Below are 21,795 nucleotides of genomic sequence, written 5' to 3'. Positions count from 1 at the left end.
CTCAACTCTCCCAATATTAAAAATATATAAATGTGAATTAGCTGGCAGATTTAACATAATATCCACCTGCAAGTAGGATCAACATGTTTCAGCATCGGTGACTTTAAGTACGTCACTGCTTTCATCAGGACCTAGATCTATACAGCTACTGCAATAAAAGGAAAGGAATACCTGAATGATTTAGGGATATTCCTTATTCTTCTCCAACCTGTTAAAATAAAAAAGTACCAAGCACAAACAACACATCAGCGTTACACACAAATGAACAATATTAATTTGTCCAAATTATAAATGCCAGTCAAGTGTACTTTTTAAGTGAATATGGTGAAATTTCCATTATCCCAGTTCACACTTGCTTACCTAATTGGTAGGAGGAAAAGTCGTCACCCCACCTGGCTGCAGCTCAGGTGTGTGGAGCACCGCTCTAGTAACAAGACAAAACAAAAACTGGACTCACATAGACATTTCAAAGGTAAAGACCAAATTATGGTCTGTGTGGCTCTCAGTAAAATTCTCATATCAGATGTTGAGAACAGACTCGATCAGGGAGTGATATAGTTATTGGTGCACGTTCCTGCCAGCCGACTGATAAAGATACACTTTTACAGTATATCTTTTATGAGCTGTCGCTATTTATCACTTATTATTGAATTTGTCAACTACCTGGAGATCGTGTTAGTCCAGGAAATTGCGCAACCCTGTTATCGAGTATTGTACTCTGGCAATATCAAGTATTTGTAAAGAATCATTGTTTCTAACTCAGATCTTTCGCAGGAGTAAAACTTGAGACGAATCTTCCCTGGTGAAGCATGCTCGGGTATCATGTAAGGCCCGGAAGTTACGTGACCCTGATATCGAGTCGTATACAGGGGCAATGTCATATATTACAGAGGATCATTGTTTCTAACTCAGATCTTAGCAGGGGTGAAACTCGAGACAAAACTTATCCCAGTGAAGCAAATGGACACAATCATTACTCGGAAAGGACTAACCTGTCCGTCGATGCACTTGGCGTCCCTCTGTGCTGACTGGGGGGGCGCCGGTAGTCACGCGGTATCACGCAGATCTGGTAACCAATAAAGATGGTTGACACGTAAACACCGGCGCCCCCCCAGTCAGTACAGAGGGACGCCAGGTGCATCGACGGACAGGTTAGTCCTTTCCGAGTAATGATTGTGTCCATTTGCTTCACTGGGATAAGATTTGTCTCGAGTTTCACCCCTGCTAAGATCTGAGTATACGATAACAGGGTTGCGCAATTTCCTGGACTAATACGATCTCCAGGTAGTTGCCTAAGATCACACTGTGAGTTAAGCTTGATTCACCCATCAGTGTGATCTTAGCCACATGACCAGAATGTTACATGTAATCTACCATGTCTTTAAAAATCATGTACTTCCATATTTTTAAAGACATCAACTAAGCATATTATTCACCCAGATCCATTTAAAATCAAGCTTGACTCACAGAGTGATCTTAGGCACATAAGACACATGTCATGACACACACACAAGGAGAGAAATGACACACAGGAAAAGAGAGATTATGCACGTGCAAAGTGACATGAGACACAGGCACAGAGTACCCTTTAAGCTAAGAGAGGTAAACTGTTAGAAGGCACAGGTGACATTATTGAAAAATGTGGAAATGTAATTTCTTATTTCAAACAGACACTCAGTGTGAACCTTGTCCAAAATTTAAAAGCCAAACATTTTACCAGAAAACATATTCCATAGAAAATCGTTTTTGATACAAAGCACAGCACATGTAATGTAAATCAGGCTTATGTTGTAAACTAGTGTTTATATCGTTTACTTATTGTTATTGCTATGTAATATGTTTGTAGTGGTCTATAATATGTAATTTTTTCTTTTCCACAGATTATAATCATCTATAGAAAAAAAAAGAATATGCCATCTAAGGAAAGACGTCAAAAAAATTACAAAAAATAATTAAGGTCCAAGGAAAAAGAAATACAAGACTCATCCAAAACAAATTCTTCAGTTGAAAAAAATAATGCTCCTGGTAAGCAAACAAAGAATTTTCTCAGGAAGTTATTGAAATGTAAAAAAAAAAAGATATGTTATTTAAAAGAAGAATAAAACACCTTTAATTATAAAGAAGAAATAGTGTCCCTCAAAAAATGACAGACCTGTAGAAGGAGATGATATTGTCCATAGGAATAGAAGGCGAAATCAATTTATTGAAATTCGTAGACGAATGTTTTATAACAGAATAGTATACAATGTATTAAAAATGTAAAGAGGTATACAAAAAGACCGCTTTTTACAAAAAAAATGCATAAATAAGATTGTGGATGAAGCATTTAAAGTGAAAAATAAGTTATATGGATTAGTAATGAATAGAATTCGTACACTAGATAAAGTAATCAATGTTTTCAAATCAAAATGTAAGTGGAGGAGAGTAATTAACCAGACTCATTTTTGTGATGTTTTTCTGGAGAATGGAAGCATAGTTCAAGTTGTGAGCCATTTTTTAATGAAGAACGTTACTTTCAGGATAATGATTTGGTGCATGCAGTTGACACCAGTGGTCGAGCATATGAGGTGAAGGACGGTTGTCCTGTTGAAAAAGAAAAGATTGTGCCTAGAAATACAGAAGAGGTGTTAGCTGGTGAAGTTTTAGGGAGATGTCCTAAGGCTCCAGTGTATACTTGGAATTGTAGTTGTATTTGTAGTGTGCGACAGGATTCAATTGATCCGTTTCGCAGTTTCTTACGGACATATACTAAGAAAAGTCTAAAACAAAAAATGAACATTTTGCAAGAGTTGGATCCTTGTAGAGTGAGAGAAAAAACAGGTTTGCAAGGGCATTCACTGTCTTTCAAGAAAAGTATGTCAGAGTGTTTTTCACCATTTTAGGATGTTAGCAGTGCATCATAATAAAGTGAGGAAATTAGTGAGAAGGCTGTATTATGCAAAAAGTCCAGCACTTAAACTAAAACAGTTAAACAGTGCTCTTTTGCATGGGACTGAATTAGATGTGAAAAACATTTGTGAAGAAATTGAGTTTTGTTACTTTGGTGAAAAAGGGGACAGTGCAGAAATAGATAAAGTAATAGAAGGTAATATAGAAGAGAATGTAGACATTTAAAGTACAGAAAAATTTGAACATGAAATTACCAAGTTTAAGGTCAATTCAAGTGAAAGGCCTAATTTTACTTGTGTGTATGTTGTCGACGAACTCATTATAAGCATCAGACTATATTAGTTGATTTATATGTAAAAAGCGAAAAGGTAAATAATAATGAGTGCAAGGATTTTTCAACTTATTTGTTGGTAGAAAATTGTTTTGATTTGGGTTCTGATCAACGTATTTGTAAATATTGTTATAATAAATTAAATGAAAACAGAATGCCTGCTCAAGCTTTTCATAATTGTAGGAGAGTGGGGTCTGCAATCCTATGGTCACCCCAGATTTTTGCTTTTTGCTTCAATGGTTTACGACTTTCCCTGGCTGTGGGCCTGCTAATCAGACCCACAGCCAAGCTGTTCCCTCTCTAAAATTGACAACCATGTGCCTTAGGTGCATTTACCAATTGGTACTGGGCCACCTTATCAGCCTCTGTACAGTATACCTTAGGTATCCAGGGCATAGGTGTACCCAGGGCCTACCAGGAGCTGAAGCATGTATTATGCCACCCCTGGCTGGCCATCTAAACAGACACAACTGGCTGCACGACAGCTGGGGCAAGGCGGTGTAATCACCCTTTGCTTTAGATATAGTTACCTATATTTAAACCTAAAATGGACACATATATTCCTATTAGTCACTCCTATGGAAGGCCTTATCAATCCTGAAGGCAGAGTGCTTGGAATTATGTAAGATGGTGCTCTGGCATGAGCTAAGCCCGTTTGCAGCTTTCGGAACCAAGTCCTAATAGCTGTTCCATGATAACGCTATACCATATACTCTTAAGTGCATGATCAACCTCGCGGTTAAATGCTAACTCTGGTATAACATTATCAAAACATGTCGAGTAAGGTGTCATACGAATTGGAATACTACCCCCTCGCCAATTCTGGCGACGGGGGTAGCATTACACCCTTCTAGAGGGACACGACATGTATGTAACTGTGAACCCCGGTTAAAGTTAACTTGAGCCTTGGCATCACAAAATGGATGCTGCCACCACAGACACAAGTCTGACCTCCTGCTGCTGGGAGTCCTTCCAGCGAGGGCGGCTTGGACAAAGGGTTTCCTGCCTTGGGAGGTGCTAGCACCACCCCAGACAGGATTTTGTGTATTGGGTAGGGTAGGCTTGAAAGGAATGAGACATGCCTGGGGCACACAAGGTGCCCTGTGCATACACCGGTTCAAACCAGTTGCTGGGACACTCCAGTCCCAGCTCTGGCGGAAAACCGGACAAAGGATAAGGGGTGTAACCACCCCCCTTCCTGGTCCCACCCAGGGGAGGGACCTAGTCAGTAGTGCAGCCCCCTTTAGCAGGATAAAGGTAGGAGCTGGTCCCATTCCAAATCAGATTAATCCTGAACTACTCTACAAGAAGAAACTCTGGACTTCGACGTTCTGCTCCACAGAAGACTGAAGAAAATCTCCCTTGTGGACAAGAAGTGTCCACCCTGCAACTGCAGGCACCACCAAGCGTTCAGCGGCTTCCCTTTGTTGTCTTCCCTCGAGGATCCAGACTTCAGAGCCCAACGAGACCCGGATTCCCAGACCTCTCCGACCTCTACCTACATCTGCAGCAAAGCTGAGACCCGTGGGTGCGACGAGACACGTGGGACCGGCCATCTTGGAAGAAACTGCATTTCGCTTCCAGCACGACTCCCGAGGTAAACTCAACCAAGTGCTTTGGGTACTGAGAAGCCCCAGCCCCGAGCAGCCCCTGCACCGAAGATCAGCCCTCCAGCATCCACGAGATCTGGGAGGGGCCCTTCTGCTTGTTTGCTGCTTGACGCGTTGTCTGGTCACTTGCCGGCTGGCTAGTGGCCTCCTAGACGACGAACCTTTGAATCTTTGCTGCTGGTCTGGTTGCTCCAGACTGGCCCTTGCTCTCTTCCAAAAGAGGGGCACCCCGAACTCTCCTAGTCCGCACCAGACGCTTTCGTCACTCACCGCGTGGGTTGCCTTTGCCAAGGCCTGTTGACGCCGATTCCGGATCCAACACCGCCGACAGCGAGAGCCTGCGTGGGACAGCTCGTGCCTCCATCCTGGTCATCGAAGACGCCTCCTGGTCCACGTGGCTGCAGAGTCAAGCGTCCACTCTTCACCTGATCGCGACGACGACATCTGGTTCCTTCCTGGTTCCACTCCAGTCACTGGCTAGTGACTTTGAACATTGTCCCCTCTGCTTTCAGGTCCTCTTCTTCACCAATCCACCCTTGGATTGCACCGGACATCTTCCTCCTGGTCGCCTGCAGCATCTTTTCTTTCAGGCTCCATTGACTTCAACGCGAGAACCCGACACACTTTGGCACCTATGCACCCGCAGCCCGTGGGTGAGGTAACGAGAGCATTTCGGTGCTCAAGGGTAGTTTAACTGTCCTAGTGTCAAGTTCCACAGTCGTTATTGTCCTAACTAGTCAGGATTGTCCTTACTTACCTTCAACTTGAACTGTACTGTCCATAGACGTTGTTACGCATCTCGCGTGTGAGTTCACACTCTGCAGACGCGTTCCGTGGGCCTCCTATTACATACCAAGTGTTAGTGTAGCGTGGTCCCATCGATCCTACAGCCTCTGGACAGCTCCATTCCTTCTATTGACTTTCACATTCCACATACTTAGTATATGGTTTGTGGTGCCTCTAGGGCACCGTTGTATTTTTGTGCAACTTATCGTATTTTTCCTAAGAGATTGTCATGTGCTTAGCCCTCTGACCTCATAAAGAGTTCAGAGGGGTTTGTTATTAATAAATATACTGTTTATTTCCATAACAACCTGTGTGGTGTCCTTTCATCTGGTATTCAGGGGGTTATATTGTGGTAAAACAGCTGGCTTCACATGCCAAAAGATTTTAGCCTAAGACTGCTTTGTCCATGCTACCATTAGGATAGCTGGTCTATAAGGTTGACTTACAACCAATCACCATAAGGGTTGTTTGGACTGATACAAGGTGATCACTAGAACTAGTGAGCATCATGTATCAGGCCAACTTCTCACATTGGTGGCAGCGCTGGGATTTGAGCTTGCTGTTGTTTTTACCACGTATAATCTTGAAATATCATTTGAAAGATCACATATGGAACTATAGGTACATATAACAAGCTTAGAAATACTCTGAGTTCTACTGAACCAGCTGTTGTAGTAGAAAGGGCCTAGCACACCCTGAGTAAAACTCTTAGCAAGGGATCAGTATGAAAAGAAACCCATAGTGTAGGTAGGTGTGTCACTTACACCTCACTAGAAGCATGTCTACCCATGGAGAGACTTCAGAGACTCCCCTAGTGGTTAGTGACCCTCCACAGGTCCTTTCCAGATATGCAGCTCTCAGTTTCCAGGAGATGAGACAATTGTGTACCTCCAGGAAATTGAAACAGGGTTCTAACCCTACCACTCCTTTTCTGTTAGGTCTCTTAGAGACATATGATGCAAGAAAGGCTGCTAACACAGACCTCTCTAATCCAGATAGGAGCATGCCCCCCTTAGAAGGTACTCTTGGTGATCCAGATCTCCCTGAAACAGAGAATGTAGAGGAGGAGGAGGAAGAAGGGGACACCTTTGGGGATGAGGCAGACAAACGTCCTGTGGTAGTCAGCAGACTAACCAGGGCTAACTTAGACATGCATAGGGAAGGATCTCGGGGACCCCAGTTCTGACCCTAAGCAGGCCTAACTTTGGAGCTAGGAGAGATAGATCTCATTCTAGGGACTCCAATAGATCTGTGCTCTCTCATGCCTATGCTCAGAGGAGAATGACTTCCCCTCAGAGGAGAGAGCATGAAGCAAGGATGAAGCAGGCTAATCTGAGGATCCAGAGGGAAGAACTTGCCCTTGCCAAAGAGAAGCTTGCCTTTGCTAGAGAGCAACAGTTGAGTGGGGTAGTCCCCACTGGTGGCAGCAATATCCCTAAGGATAAAGACAGGAGTTTTGATAATAGACACCTGAGTAAAATAGTGCCCTCCTATAAGACAGGAGATGATATCCACAAGTGGATAACTGCTTTGGAGAGAGCCTGCAAAGTACAGCAGGTACCCCAGAGTCAGTGGGCAGCTATATTGTGGCTCTCCTTTGAAGGTAAGGGTAGAGACAAGCTACTCACTGTTAGAGATGAGGATGCTAATGATTACCAAGTCTTGAAAACTGCACTGATTGATGGGTTTGGCTTAACCACTGAACAGTACAGGTTGATGTTCAGGGACACCCAGAAAACTCAGGCTCAAGATTGGACTGACTTTGTTGATTGTGCCACTAAGGCTCTGGAGGGCTGGTTACTGGGAAGTAAAGGTACTGATTACACATGATTGTATAATCTAATTATGAGAGAGCAAATCTTAAATAATTGTCAGAACCAGTTGTTGCATCAGCACTTGATTGACTCAGATCTGACCTCTCCCCAAGAATTGGGAAAGAAGGCAGACAGATGGGTCAGGACAAGGGTCAAGCAGCAGAACCAGAACCAGGGTGGTGGCCAGAAGAAAGCAGACCAGAAGGGTAATGAGAATAAGCAAAATGACCGGAAGTCTTTAACAGGGCCCCAACAACCTAACAACAAACTTCCCAAAAGAAGAAGAATTATGGTCCTAAGAAACCATGGTGCCAATACTGTAAAAGTAAGACTCACTGGTTTAGTGAGTGCACCAAGAAAGGCCAAACTCCTACCACTACTGTCCCTAAGACACCTGCACCCCCTAGTACAGTTAGTAGTGGTGGTGTACCTCCCAAGGCTATAGTTGGGTTAACCTTGGGAACTGAGGTGGGTTCTGACTTAGTTAGAATCCCTACTCAGGCAGTTCTTGTTTGTACTGGGGACATGGATATGACCCCTACTGTAAGTCCTAGTACTCTGGGCAAATACAGACAAACGCCTTTGATAAATGGAAAGATGGCTCAGGCCTACAGGGACACATGTGCCAGTGTCACTATGGTGACATCAACATTTGTGGACCCTGACCAGATCATGCTAGGTTCAGACTACCTAGTGACCAATGCTAGCAATGTCACTACCAATCACAGTATGGCAGTTGTTAATTTCTCCTGGGGAGGGGTAACTGGCCTCAAAAGGGTTGTAGTTAGTTCAGACCTCCCAGTAGATTGTCTTTTGGGCAATGATTTGGAATCCTCACTGTGGTCAGATGTGGAGTACAGGACTCATGTAGAAATGCTAGGTCTCTCCTCATGTCCTTGATGTGACCAGGTCACAGGCCAAGAAATGCCCAGCTAAGCTATTGCTTTATCCTGGAAGAATGGACCAGACACTAACCAAGAGAAAGAGCAGTAGGGGTAAGGCTGAGCCTTCCCCCCTGCCTCAGGTTGAGGATCAGCCCTCTCAGGAGGCTGACCCCAAGACCCCAGAAGGAACTGTCCTGGAAGAGCTTGAACCTGAACAGGTTGAGTTTCTTGGGACAGAGGGACCTTCCAGGGCAGACTTGAGGCAGGCCCAATTAGACTGTTCCTATCTTGAACCCCTCAGACAGCAGGCTGCTGCTGAGGCTGCAGGGAATGCTACAGGTGCCCATAAGGTATATTGGGAAGATGAACTCCTATACTCCGAGGCAAGAGACCCCAAACCTGGTGCTACCAGGAGGCTGGTCATCCCCTTGTCTCTTAGAGGTTTCCTTCTCACCTTAGCCCATGAGATTCCCCTTGCAGGTCACTTAGGCCAGAACAAGACTTGGGACAGGCTTGCCCCACACTTTCACTGGCCTCATATGTCTGAAGACACTAAAGAGTTTTGTCGCTCATGTGTCACCTGCCAAGCCAGTGGCAAATCAGGTGGCACCACAAAGGCCCCCCTTATACCACTACCTGTGGTGGGGGTTCCCTTTGAAAGAGTGGGGATTGACATTGTTGGTCCAATGGACCCCCCAACAGCATCTGGGCACAGATTTATACTGGTGGTAGTGGATCATGCCACCAGGTATCCATAAGCTATTCCCCTTAGGACCACTACAGCTCCTGTTGTGGCCAGGGCCCTGCTTGGAGTTTTCTCCAGAGTGGGGTTTCCAAAGGAGGTTGTCTCTGACAGAGATGCAAACTTCATGTCAGGATACTTGACTGCAATGTGGAAGGAATGTGGTGTCAATTATAAATTCACCACACCCTATCACCCACAGTGCAATGGGCTTGTTGAGAGATTCAACAAGACCCTAAAAGGGAAGATAAAAGGGTTACCTGAAAAGCTTAGGCAAAGATGGGACATCCTTTTACCCTGCCTCCTGTTTGCTTACAGAGAGGTCCCACAGAAGGGGGTTGGTTACAGCCCTTTTGAGCTTCTGTTTGGGCATCCTGTAAGAGGACCCCTATGTCTGGTGAAGGAAGGATGGGAGTTACCTCTCAAAAAGCCTAAACTTGACATAGTGGACTATGTACTTGGTCTCCGCTCCAGGATGGCAGAGTACATGGAGAAGGCATCTAAAAACCTTGAGGCCAGCCAAGAACTTCAAAAAGCTTGGCATGACCAAAAGGCTGTCCTAACTGTGTATCATGCAGGACAGAAGGTGTGGGTGTTGGAGCCAGTGGCCCCAGCAGCTCTCCAAGACAAATGGTCTGGACCCCATACCATCATTGAGCAAAAGGGAGAGGTCACCTACTTGGTGGACATGGGAACTCCCAGGAGCCCCCACAGGGTGCTTCATGTAAACAGGCTCAAAGCATTTGTCGACAGGGAGGACATGGGCTTGCTCATGGCCACAGATGAGGGGCAGGAGGAAGAGAGTGACCCTCTCCCAGACCTGCTCACTCAGAACCCTGATGATGGGTCAGTAGATGGTGTAGACTTTTCTGACAGCCTCTCTGCTCATCAACAAGAGGATTGTAAACAGGTTCTTCAATCCTTCAGGTAAATGTTTTCACTGACCCCCAGTCAGACAAACTGGTGCACCCATGAGGTGGACACTGGTGACAGTCTGCCTGTCAAGAGTAAAATCTACAGGCAACCTGACCACGTCAGGGACTGCATTAAGAAAGAAGTCCAAAAGATGTTGGAATTGGGAGTCATTGAACCCTCGGAGAGCCCTTGGGCTAGTCCTGTAGTTCTAGTGCCTAAACCTCACACCCAAGATGGTAAGAGAGAGATGAGGTTTTGTGTAGACTACAGGGGTCTCAATGCTGTCACTAAGACAGATGCCCATCCAATACCTAGTAGTAATCTGGGTTGTGGAGAGCACTCCGTTTTTTATGGGGTGTTACCAATTTTGCTAGTTTTTCAAATGGTGCTATGATTAATCACAAGTCACTCCTGGGTGCTTAAATCATTAAGTTATGGTGAGTTGTGACTCACCTAATCATGCACTGTTCACTTAGTGCTCCGCACTTTAAATAATTTCAAATGTTTCACCACGTAATACTTTGTTTGCTCATGTATTTTCACATTTATTCAACTTTTTTCAATAGTATTTGTCAACTTTTTAGGTGTTTGTTATTGTATTCTTCATAACAATTTCCATATATATACACAAATAAATCAATGGTACATTGAAGTTATACATGTAATTTACTACATTTCATTTTTCAAGCGTTTGATGATTGGCCCAATGCATTTCGGCACGCAGGCGGTGCCTTCATCAGGGGCAATTCTAAAAGGGATGAGAAAGTATTGTGTATCAGTGTCAGAGCACTAAGTGAACAGTGCATGATTAGGTGAGCCACAACTCACCATAACTTAATCATCCAATACCTAGGGCAGATGAACTGATAGACAAGTTGGCTTCTGCAACTTTCTTAACCACTTGGATGCTAAGGCCTTTTCCATCCTTCCCATGTAATTTCCATTGAAATGAATGGCAACTCCATGACGAGCTGAGCTCGTCATGAGCATCGAAGGGGGTAAGTACATTTGACCTAACAGCTGGTTATTGGCAGATCAGGTTAGCTGAGGATGCCAAGGCCAAAACAGCATTTTCTACCCCAGGAGGTCATTACCAATTTGTGGTGATGCCCTTTGGTATGAAAAATGCACCTGCCACTTTTCAAAGGTTGGTGAACCAAGTTCTCACTGGGTTGGATGACTTCTGTGCAGCATATCTAGATGATATTGCTGTCTTTAGCTCCACCTGGGAGGATCACCTGATCCACCTGAGGAAAGTTTTGGAGGCCCTGCAAAAGGCAGGCCTCACTATCAAGGCTACTAAGTGCCAGATAGGGCAGAGTCAGTTTGTGTACCTGGGCCACCTTGTGGGTGGAGGCCAGGTTCAACCATTGGATAGCAAGATACAGGCCATAAAGGACTTGGCTCCTCCAACCACCCAGACACAGGTCAGAGCTTTCTTGGGCCTGTCTGGTTACTACAGGAAGTTTGTCAAGAATTATGGGTCCATTGTGACACCACTTAATGACCTGACAAGCAAGAAAATGCCAAAGAAAGTTCAGTGGACAGTTAGCTGTCAGAAGGCATTTGATGACCTAAAGCAGGCCATGTGTACTGCACCTATTCTCAAGAGTCCTGACTACTCCAAAACCTTCATTGTCCAAACAGATGCATCTGAGTGGGGTGTGGGAGCTGTTCTTTCTCAACTGAATATTGATGGTCATGACCAGCCCATTTCTTTTATAAGCAGAAGGCTGACCCTAGAGAGAAATGTTGGTCAGCTATTGAGAGGGAGGCCTTTGCTGTGGTTTGGGCCCTGAAGAAGTTGAGGCCATACTTGTTTGGAACTCACTTCAAGATTCAGACCGACCATAAGCCCCTCTTATGGCTAAATCAGATGAAGGGTGAAAACCCCAAACTTCTTAGGTGGTCCATTTCCCTACAGGGGATGGACTTTACAGTGGAGCACAGACCAGGGACTGACCATGGCAATGCAGATGGTCTCTCCAGGTATTTCCACTTAGAACAGGAAGACTCACCTGGTCAAGGTTAGTTTAATGTCCCTAAGTTTGGGGGGGGGGTATGTAGGAGAGTGGGGTCTGCAATCCTATGGTCACCCCAGATTTTTGCTATTTGCTTCACTGGTTTACGACTTTCCCTGGCTGTGGGCCTGCTAATCAGACCCACAGCCTAGCTGCTCTCTCTGTAAAATTGACAACCATGTGCCTTAGGTGCATTTACCAATTGGTACTGGGCCACATTATCAGCCTCTGTACAGTATACCTTAGGTATCCAGGGCATAGGTGTACCCAGGGCCTACCAGGGGCTGAAGCATGTATTATGCCACCCCTGGCTGGCCATCTAAACTGACATAACTGGCTGCACGACAGCTGGGGCAAGGTGGTGTAATCACCCTTTGCTTTAGATATAGTTACCTATATCTAAACCTAAAATGGACTCATATATTCCAATCAGTCACTCCTATGGAAGGCCTTATCAATCCTGAAGGCAGAGTGCTTGCAATTATGTGAGATGGTGCTCTGGCATGAGCTGAGCCCGTTTGCAGCTTGCGGAACTAAGTCCTAATAGCTGTTCCATGATAACGCTATACCATATACTCTTAAGTGCATTATCAACCTCGCGGTTAAATGCTAACTCTGGTATAACATTATCAAAACATGTCGAGTAAGGTGTCATACGAATTGGAATACTACCCCCTTGCCAATTCTGGCGACGGGGGTAGCAATCCACCCTTCTAGAGGGACACGACATGTATGTAACTGTGAACCCCGGTTAAAGTTAACTCGAGCCTTGGCATCACAAAATGGATGCTGCCACCACAGACACAAGTCTGACCTCCTGCTGCTGGGAGTCCTTCCAGCGAGGGCGACTTGGACAAAGGGTTTCCTGCCTTGGGAGATGCTAGCACCACCCCAGATAGGATTTTGTGTATTGGGTAGGGTAGGCTTGAAAGGAATGACACATGCCTGGGGCACACAAGGTGCCCTGTGCATACACTGGTTCAAACCAGTTGCTGGGACACTCCAGTCCCAGCTCTGGCGGGAAAACGGACAAATTAATTAATTAATTAATTATGTGCTTATATAGCGCTGGAATCACTCCCGAAGGGGTACCTCCGCGCTTGTAACCACCCCCCTTCCTGGTCCCACCCAGGGGAGGGACCTAGTCAGTAGTGCAGCCCCCTTTAGCAGGATAAAGGTAGGAGCTGGTCCCATTCCAAATCAGATTAATCCTGAACTACTCTACAAGAAGAAACTCTGGACTTCGACGTTCTGCTCCACAGAAGACTGAAGAAAATCTCCCTTGTGGACAAGGAGTGTCAACCCTGCAACTGCAGGCACCACCAAGCATTCAGCGGCTTCCCTTTGTCGTCTTCCCTCGAGGATCCAGACTTCAGAGCCCGACGAGACCCAGATTCCCAGACCTCTCCGACCTCTACCTACATCTGCAGCGAAGCTGAGACCCGTGGGTGCGACGAGACACGTGGGACCGGCCATCTTGGAAGAAACTGCACTTCGCTTCCAGCACGACTCCCGAGGTAAACTCGACCAAGTGCTTTGGGGACTGAGAAGCCCCAGTCCCGAGCAGCCCCTGGACTGAAGATCAGCCCTCCAGCATCCACGAGATCTGCGTGGGGCCCTTCTGCTTGTTTGCTGCTCGACGCGTTGTCTGGTCACTTGCCGGCTGGCTAGTGGCCTCCTAGACGACGAACCTTTGAATCTTTGCTGCTGGTCTGGTTGCTCCAGACTGGCCCTTGCTCCCTTCCAAAAGAGGGGCACCCCGGACTCTCCTAGTCCGCACCAGACGCTTTCTTCACTCACCGTGTGGGTTGCCTTTGCCAAGGCCTGTTGATGCCGATTCCGGATCCATTACCGCCGACAGCGAGAGCCTGCGTGGGACAGCTCGTGCCTCCATCCTGGTCATCGAAGATGCCTCCTGGTCCACGTGGCTGCAGAGTCAAGCGTCCACTCTTCACCTGATCGCGACGACGACATCTGGTTCCTTCCTGGTTCCACTCCAGTCACTGGCTAGTGACTTTGAACATTGTCCCATCTGCTTTCAGGTCCTCTTCTTCACCAATCCACCCTTGGATTGCACCGGACATCTTCCTCCTGGTCGCCTGCAGCATCTTTTCTTTCAGGCTCCATTGACTTCAACGCGAGAACCCGACACACTTTGGCACCTATGCACCCGCAGCCCGTGGGTGAGGTAACAAGAGCATTTCGGTGCTCAATGGTAGTTTAACTGTCCTAGTGTCCAGTTCCACAGTTGTTATTGTCCTAACTAGTCAGGATTGTCTGTACTTACCTTTAACTTGAACTGTACTGTCCATAGACGTTGTTACGCATCTCGCGTGTGAGTTCACACTCTTCACACGCGTTCCGTGGGCCTCCTATTACTTACCTAGTGTTAGTGTAGCATGGTCCCATCGATCCTACAGCCTCTGGACAGCTCCATTCCTTCTATTGACTTTCACATTCCACTTAGTATATGGTTTGTCGTGCCTCTAGGGCACCATTGTAATTTTGTGCAACTTATCGTATTTTTCCTAAGAGATTGTCATGTGCTTAGCCCTCTGACCTCATAAAGAGTTCAGAGGTGTTTGTTATTAATAAATATACTGTTTATTTTCATAACAACCTGTGTGGTGTCCTTTCATCTGGTATTCAGGGGGTTATATTGTGGTAAAACAGCTGGCTTCACATGCCAAAAGAGTTTAGCCTAAGACTGCTTTGTCCATGCTACCATTAGGATAGCTGGTCTATAAGGTTGACTTACAACCAATCACCATAAGGGTTGTTTGGACTGATACAAGGTGATCACAAGAACTAGTGAGCATCATGTATCAGGCCAACTTCTCACAATAATAATCTGGAGTTGGTAGACATTCCTTCTGAATTGATGGATTTAGATACCTATGAGTCTATTCTGATTCAATGTGTGCATCCTTTTTTAAGGCTATTGTGCGCATGGAGCCTAAGACAGGGAAATTGCCTCCTTCAGATTTACAGAGAGGACTGAAGGGAAGAGTTGTTTATTTGCCTCTAGATTTTAAGAAAAATATTGAAATAATTGGTGTAGAAAAAGTAGAGGAGGAACCTCTGGTTATTCTAGTTAATGGTGTTCCGACAAAGACTAAGAAAATCTAACAAGAATTAGTGGATGTTAGGAAAGTCAAAAAGGCAACATTGTATCTAGTAAAAATAATCAGTACTATAAAAATGTGTATGTGGAAGAAGAGGAAACAACTGTAGAAGAGGACAGTGATTTCTCCGCTGGGCAAATAGAAAAAGTTGATGTCTCTAGAAGTGAAGAAATTTATGAACATTATAATGTTCATCCATTGCATTCCAAAGAAGTATTGGGGAATGCTATTGACTTGTTTCAAATGAAAGAAGCAAAAGGAAGTCCCATTAGTGTATGGGAAGAAAGTTTGGAAGCTTGTTGTTTTCCACAGTTATTTCCAACAGGTGAAGGTGGACGATATGACGACCTACCTGTTCAAATTCCTGCATCTGAATACCGGACTTCAAGATTATATGCAGAAGATCCAAGGTTTCGTCAATGCATTCCATATTTGTTCCATTTACTGTTTGAGAGTGACTTGTCTGGACTTTCTTATGCAGTGAACCATATACTGAAAAGTGGAGCACATCTACAAAATGTTTCGGCAAAGGATTTTATGGATAAAGTGAAACTACAAGACAGTTAATTGAATCTCAGATAATTAATCTCATGGCATGTCAGCGTGGTACTAACGAGTATTGGGACCGTCGTCATGGGGAATTGAAATGTATGCTAAGAAACTTAGGAACTCCTACATGGTTCCTCACTCTTAGCTGTGCTGAGTATGCTTGGGAAGACTTACTTGAATTTCTACGAGAGGCAAATAAAAATATGGAAAATATTGAATACAAGACACCTGGATAACTGTGCTCTTTGGATCCAGTTAATGTATGCAGGTATTTCAATCATAGGTTTGAAGCTATGATGTATTTTATTACAAACAAAAAAAATCCTCCACTTGGAGAGGTGTTGGATTTCTTTTGGAGAAAGGAGTATCAAGCAAGAGGTGCTCCACACATACATATGCTGCTATGGATTAAAGATGCACCAAAATTTGGAACAGATTCAGATGAGAAAGTGATGAGTTTCATTGAGCAGTATTCTACATGTGCTGTTCCGAAAAGTACAGAAGAAAACAATTTAAGACATCAAGTTTTACGCTTTCAAACCCATCGTTGTGGGAAATACTGTCGTCGAAAATACAAATCCAAGGACCAGTTCTACAAGAAATGTCGTTTTGCATTTCCTCGTCCAGTAACATCGAAAGGAAGAGTCAACAATTTTATGTCTTCTCTGCGACATACTGTGACAAGAAAATCACCAAAAAATACATACAACCTAAGAAGAAATGAGGAGTCCAAATACATAAATGACTACAACCCAGTCATTTTGTCCATGTGGAATGCTAACATGGATATTCAATATGTTGCTGACAACTCTATTGCTGTGGCTTGATATGTGACATCTTACATCACAAAATCTGAAAAGACGGAACTGAAGGAATAGTGCGAGGAAATTTCACATGAAAAGAGTCTAAGCAAGAAATTATAGAGTTACAGTCTGAAGATGTTGTCGCATCGAGAAATTGGAGCATATGAATGTTCTGATCGGTTATCATCAGCAAGTCTATATGCCAAATCTAGAACCATAATTTGGGTGAGTCTAGGTCTTGCTGCAACACGAAACCGAGTTTTGAAATCAGTACAAGAAATTGAGTATTTGGCGGAGAAAGAACCAGACAGTACAGATATTTTGAAGACAAACATGTTGGATACATACTATCCAAATAGAAGTAGTCATCTTGAGAACGTTTGTCTCTATGAAGTTCTGCAAACCTATACTTTTAAGAGGAACGTCACAGAAGACATCAATAAAGGTGTATATGCTGTAATTGCATGTGAAGGCTGTCTGGTAAAACAAAGAAAATGCCATTTGATTAATCATCGAAAATTGAGTTGTGAATCTCCAGACTAAAGGGAATTTTATTACTTAGCTCTTTTGCAACTCTTTAAGCCTTGGCGTACAGAAGAGGAACTACTTGGAGATTTTCTTACTTATGAAGATTCGTTCAATGCAACCAAGGATACCATAGAATGTCCTGTTTTTTCAAATTATCTGCAAATGTTGAACGAGGAAATACAGCAAGAAGCTACAATTGCAGCAGAGATTGCTAGAGATAGTTCTCAAGACAGTCAGAGTTCTGCTTCATTGAGTCAGGATCCACTAGGAGGACCAATTATGCAAAATGAAGCTGCCACTGCCATGGATGAAGTTGAAAGAGCCATGGAACAAATTCTAGAGGATGTAGTTAACTTAGAAGATTTGGAAAAAGAACTAAACGTTGAGCAGAGACATATATATGACGAAGTCACAGAACACATTGAGCATGGTTTATCTCATGAGAAAAAAGAGTGCTCATGTACATCATTTATACCTGTCCGACTGTACGTGAGTGGAGAAGCAGGAACTGGAAAAAGTTTTCTGATTAAAGCAATTGCAACGTATCTGCAGAAAAGAACTGAGTCATCACTGTCTTGTGTTGTTACCGCTCCAACTGGGTTGGCAGCACACAACATTAAAGGGATTACTTTACATCGCTTATTGATGCTGCCAGTAGAGCATGATAATAAATTGCAATACCACAAGCTATCTGGAGAAGCTTGTTGGGAAGTTTCAAGAGTCCTTAAGAAAATGAAACTTCTTATCATTGATGAAGTAAGCATGGTATCACATGTAATGCTTGCTTTTGTGCATTTAAGAATGCAAGGAATTCTTAAAACAGAGCATGATGTGTTATTTGGAGGCAAACACATCATTGTTTTTGGAGATATACTGCAACTAACTCCAGTGAAAGGACAACCAGTGTTTAAAATGCTTACACATGAAGATACAAGGAAGTGCCTAGAAAGCATTGGAAATGTTAACATATGGTTAAATTTCAAATATGCAGAACTGCTACAAAATATGCGACAGGCAAAGGATGAAGACTATAAAAAGATTCTACAAGATGTAAGAATTGGAAAAGTAAGTGAGCATGGGAAAGCAGCTTTACATGCACGATTAATTTCAAATTTGTTTCCAAAAAAAAAACATTCTGCCAGAGAATATTTTTAAGAAAATTCCTGAAAACAAATCGGTCATATGCTTGATGCCAACTCTGCAAGAATGTTCAATCTTCAACAACAAAATGTTAAAGTTGAAAAATCAAGAGATTGTGAAACTGGAAGCTATTCATAAAATAGAACATGAAGGAGCAACTATTATTTTGTCAGAAAAGTTTAAATCAAAATTGGATTCTTTAGAGAAGACATCTAAAACTGCTGGTTTGGAAAAGACTCTGTATGCATCTTTAAATTGTCGTATAATTTTACGATGCAATTTACATGTGGAAAGAGGTTTGGTAAATGGACAAATGGGTGATGTTGTTGATTTTGTGAATTACAGAAATAAAGATGGAATTGAATTTATAAAAATTAAATTTGATGGTATTGAAGAAGTACAACAAATCAGTCGTTGTTCTGCCCGATATTTGCTTGTGAAAGATTTATATGTCCACCGAAAACAGTTTCCTGTTTCTTTGGCATATGCGGTGACTATTCATAAATCTCAAGGTTTAAGTGTGAATAGTGCTTTGGTAAATATTGGAAGTTCTGTGTTCAAGGAGGGTATGGCATATGTTGCTTTATCTCGAGTCAGAACTTTATCTGTATTGTACTTGATTGATTTTTGATGAGACAAAGATTAATGCAGATCTAAATTGTGTAAAAGAATATAATAGGTTAAGAAGAAAGTATGCTCCAAATTTACCTCAATATCCTCTATTTGAAAAGCGTGTGGTAGGCCGAAAAAGAAGAAATTTGAAAAGTTGTGGTGAAGTTGTAGCAAACAGAAAAAAAGTAGATGAACCAGTAATTGTAAGCAGAAAGGAAAAGTATTCAGTTAAAGATATTGTTGGATTTCAGTTTGAAAACAGTTCTGGTGTCAACATGTAGTGGTTAACGTTGTTTTTTTTTCTCCAAACTGTACAAGAACAGATTGCTGAAAATCGAGATCAAAGATTTTGTTGTTTGTTGAATTCTGTGTTTGAGAAATGTAGCAGTGATAGAACAAAAATACAAAGTGATTCTGAAATTCGAAATGTTTTAGCCATATGTTCTGGTGTAAATCAATTTTCACAGACTATTCATCAAGATTGCCAGGAATTTCTAATGTATATGCTTGTTGTATTGCAAGATGAAGGAGTAGATGTAGAAAATCTTTTTGGCCTTTATTATAAATGGCAACATGACTGCGACAATTGCTCCTTTTCAAGTAGTACTACAATAGACACTGAAAGATTTATATATTTAACTTTACCAGACTGCAAATCAGTGTCATTTAATAATCTAGTTAGACAAGCAAATCAAAACATGGTCTGTACTCAATGTACATCTGCAATGCTATCAACATTATTTATACAAAGATAAATGTAAATTGATACTTGTATAGCACACTACTCACCCGCAAGGGTCTCAAGGCGCTTGTACGAATACCGCTGTGGAACCCATCCTTGCTTTCCCTGTGAGGTGTCCACTCCTGGGCACCCCCAAGGGGGAGGCCAGGCATCCTTAGCATTGTGGGGGCCGTTGTGGAGAATAAGCAAGCTATTGCCCAGAGTTGCAGAGTGGGACTCCATGATTGGAATAGGCACCGAGGCGAGAATTATCAGGTCCGTGGAATATTGAGCCCAAGACCCGCCGAGACGGGGAATTGAACCCTGGTCCCGGGCTAGACCTCTGCATCAGGGTCTGCCGCTCTAACCATTGAGCCTCACTTCTCCAGATATGGACCGTATGTAATTTTAATGTTCCAACGATGTAGACCTGATGGAACTAAATTGACAACTTTAATTAAAAATTTTGTGGCTTCTCAATTATCAATTTCGAAAAGAGCCTTTCGCAACTGCAGCAATTATTTACCATGATGGTCCTTCAACAACATAAGGACATTACACAGCTTATTTAAAATGTCAAAAAGGCTGGAAACACTGTAATGATACTCAATTGACTTTCAAACAATGTTTGCCGTCTGACTTACAAAATTCTTACCTAGTATTCTTATAACCGAAATTTTAGGGAAGGTAATTGGCCTATGAAGATTGCAGCAGTTAATAAAACTTAGGTTGATGTTCAAATTACTTTCCAAGTGAGACTGATCAAGATAATAAAAAACATGTAGTTCTCATAGAGGTAGTATAAGTATATTACGTAGTGTGTGCTGTGAGTATTATAGAAAATAATATTAAAAAGTAAGCTAGAGGTGAAAATAAAACTAATGTTTCATAATGTAAAAGTTGTTGGAGCTTTTCTTTCAGAAACTCGGGTAAATGAGAGATTAAGAATACTCTTGAATAATTTCCAAAGAAAAGGACTTTCCATATACTATTTGGCCTCGTGGAGAAGTATGTGGATCAAAAGTGAGTTAAGATATGTTTTTTCTAAATTTTACATTATTTATTGTAACGTTGTATGGGTTTTTTAAACACAATCATTTTGATTGTGTTTTTTTTCTGCCCGCTGTTATATGATGAGTAGTATTGAAGTCACTGTTTTAAGTGAAATTCAATATATTCTGAGAACAGCAAAAATAAACCATATAACATATTGTACAAATTATTTTGTATTTTGTATTATCAAATATATATTATTCTCCCCTTGTCTTATCCTCACTCACCTTTTTCCACCCTCTATCACTCCTCTTAACTCACTCTCACTGGCCTTCTCTCACTCTCCCTCACCTCCCATCCCTTATTCCACTTTCCTCACTTATTCTCATTCTCTATTCTTTCACTACCCTTTCCCTCTCTTCTATCCACCACTTTCCAGCTGTCAGTCAATCTACTTCACTCCCCTTCCCCTTTTTTCCTTTCTTTGCTCCCTCAATAATTCCCCTTCTCTCACTCAACGTACTCCACTTCACTCACTCCTTCTTCCACTCCTTCTGTCCTCTTATAACCTCACTCCCCTTCCCTCACTCCCTCTCTCTAACCCTCACTCTCTCGGTCCACTCACTCTCTCACTCCTCTTCCATCACGGTCACTCCCTATAACTCATCCACACTCCCTTACTTACCTTTCTTTGCTCTCTCACTCAGTCCCTTTCTGCCACTCTTTCCTTCACTACCTCTATGTTCTCACTCCTTCACTTCCCTTGTCTCATGCTCACTTGCTTTTATACTCTCTCTATCTTCCCTTTTTCCTCAACCTCACTGCCCTTCACTCACCCTCCCTCACCCTTGTTCCTTTACTCCGGTTCCCTCAATAATCCTCATTCATCATCCTTAACTACCCTTCCTCTTTCTCTCCTCACTCACTCACCTTTTACTAGTCCCTTTGCTTCACTTTTCTTCCCTTTCTTCCCTTCCTTTACTCCCTCAGTCATTCTCCTTCCCTTACTCACCTTACTGCCCTTTACTCACTCTTTCTCTCACTCCCTCTGTTCTCTCATATTATCACTTGTCTTCCCTCACTCCCTCTCTGTTACCTTCACTCCCATTGCCCCCTCACTGTCTTATGACCCTACATTCACCCTCACTCACCTTCCATCCCTCATTGTCATGAATCCACTGTCATTCACTCCTGCTTCCCTGTCACTCACTCCCCTTTCTTCCTTTAGTTTTCCTAATGCACATTCTTTTAGTATGTTACTCACCTTCACTTCATTTCTCTCTCCTGCTCTTCTTCTCTGTCACTGAATGTATCCATGTCATTATCCTTTTG

At 43.1% G+C, this 21,795-nt stretch overlaps 1 protein-coding gene across 2 annotated transcripts in view; it reads left to right on the top strand.

The window, feature by feature from the left end:
• LOC144782593 (phospholipase A2 inhibitor and Ly6/PLAUR domain-containing protein-like) overlaps positions 1-21,795 on the top strand; it is a 519,999-nt gene that overhangs the window by 145,745 nt on the left and 352,459 nt on the right. The window contains exon 2 of one of the 2 annotated variants that reach the window (XR_013601161.1): positions 1,881-2,025. The exons of the other annotated variant lie outside the window; for it this stretch is intronic. The gene's annotated coding sequence lies outside the window, so the exon portion shown is untranslated. The remainder of the gene's footprint in view (positions 1-1,880; positions 2,026-21,795) is intronic. 2 annotated transcript variants of the gene reach the window in all.

Source organism: Lissotriton helveticus, chromosome 9 (assembly GCF_964261635.1).
Source record: "Lissotriton helveticus chromosome 9, aLisHel1.1, whole genome shotgun sequence".
Lineage (NCBI taxonomy): Eukaryota > Metazoa > Chordata > Amphibia > Caudata > Salamandridae > Lissotriton > Lissotriton helveticus.
Note: the sequence above shows the minus strand (reverse complement) of the source record. Positions and strands in the feature narration are given on the sequence as shown.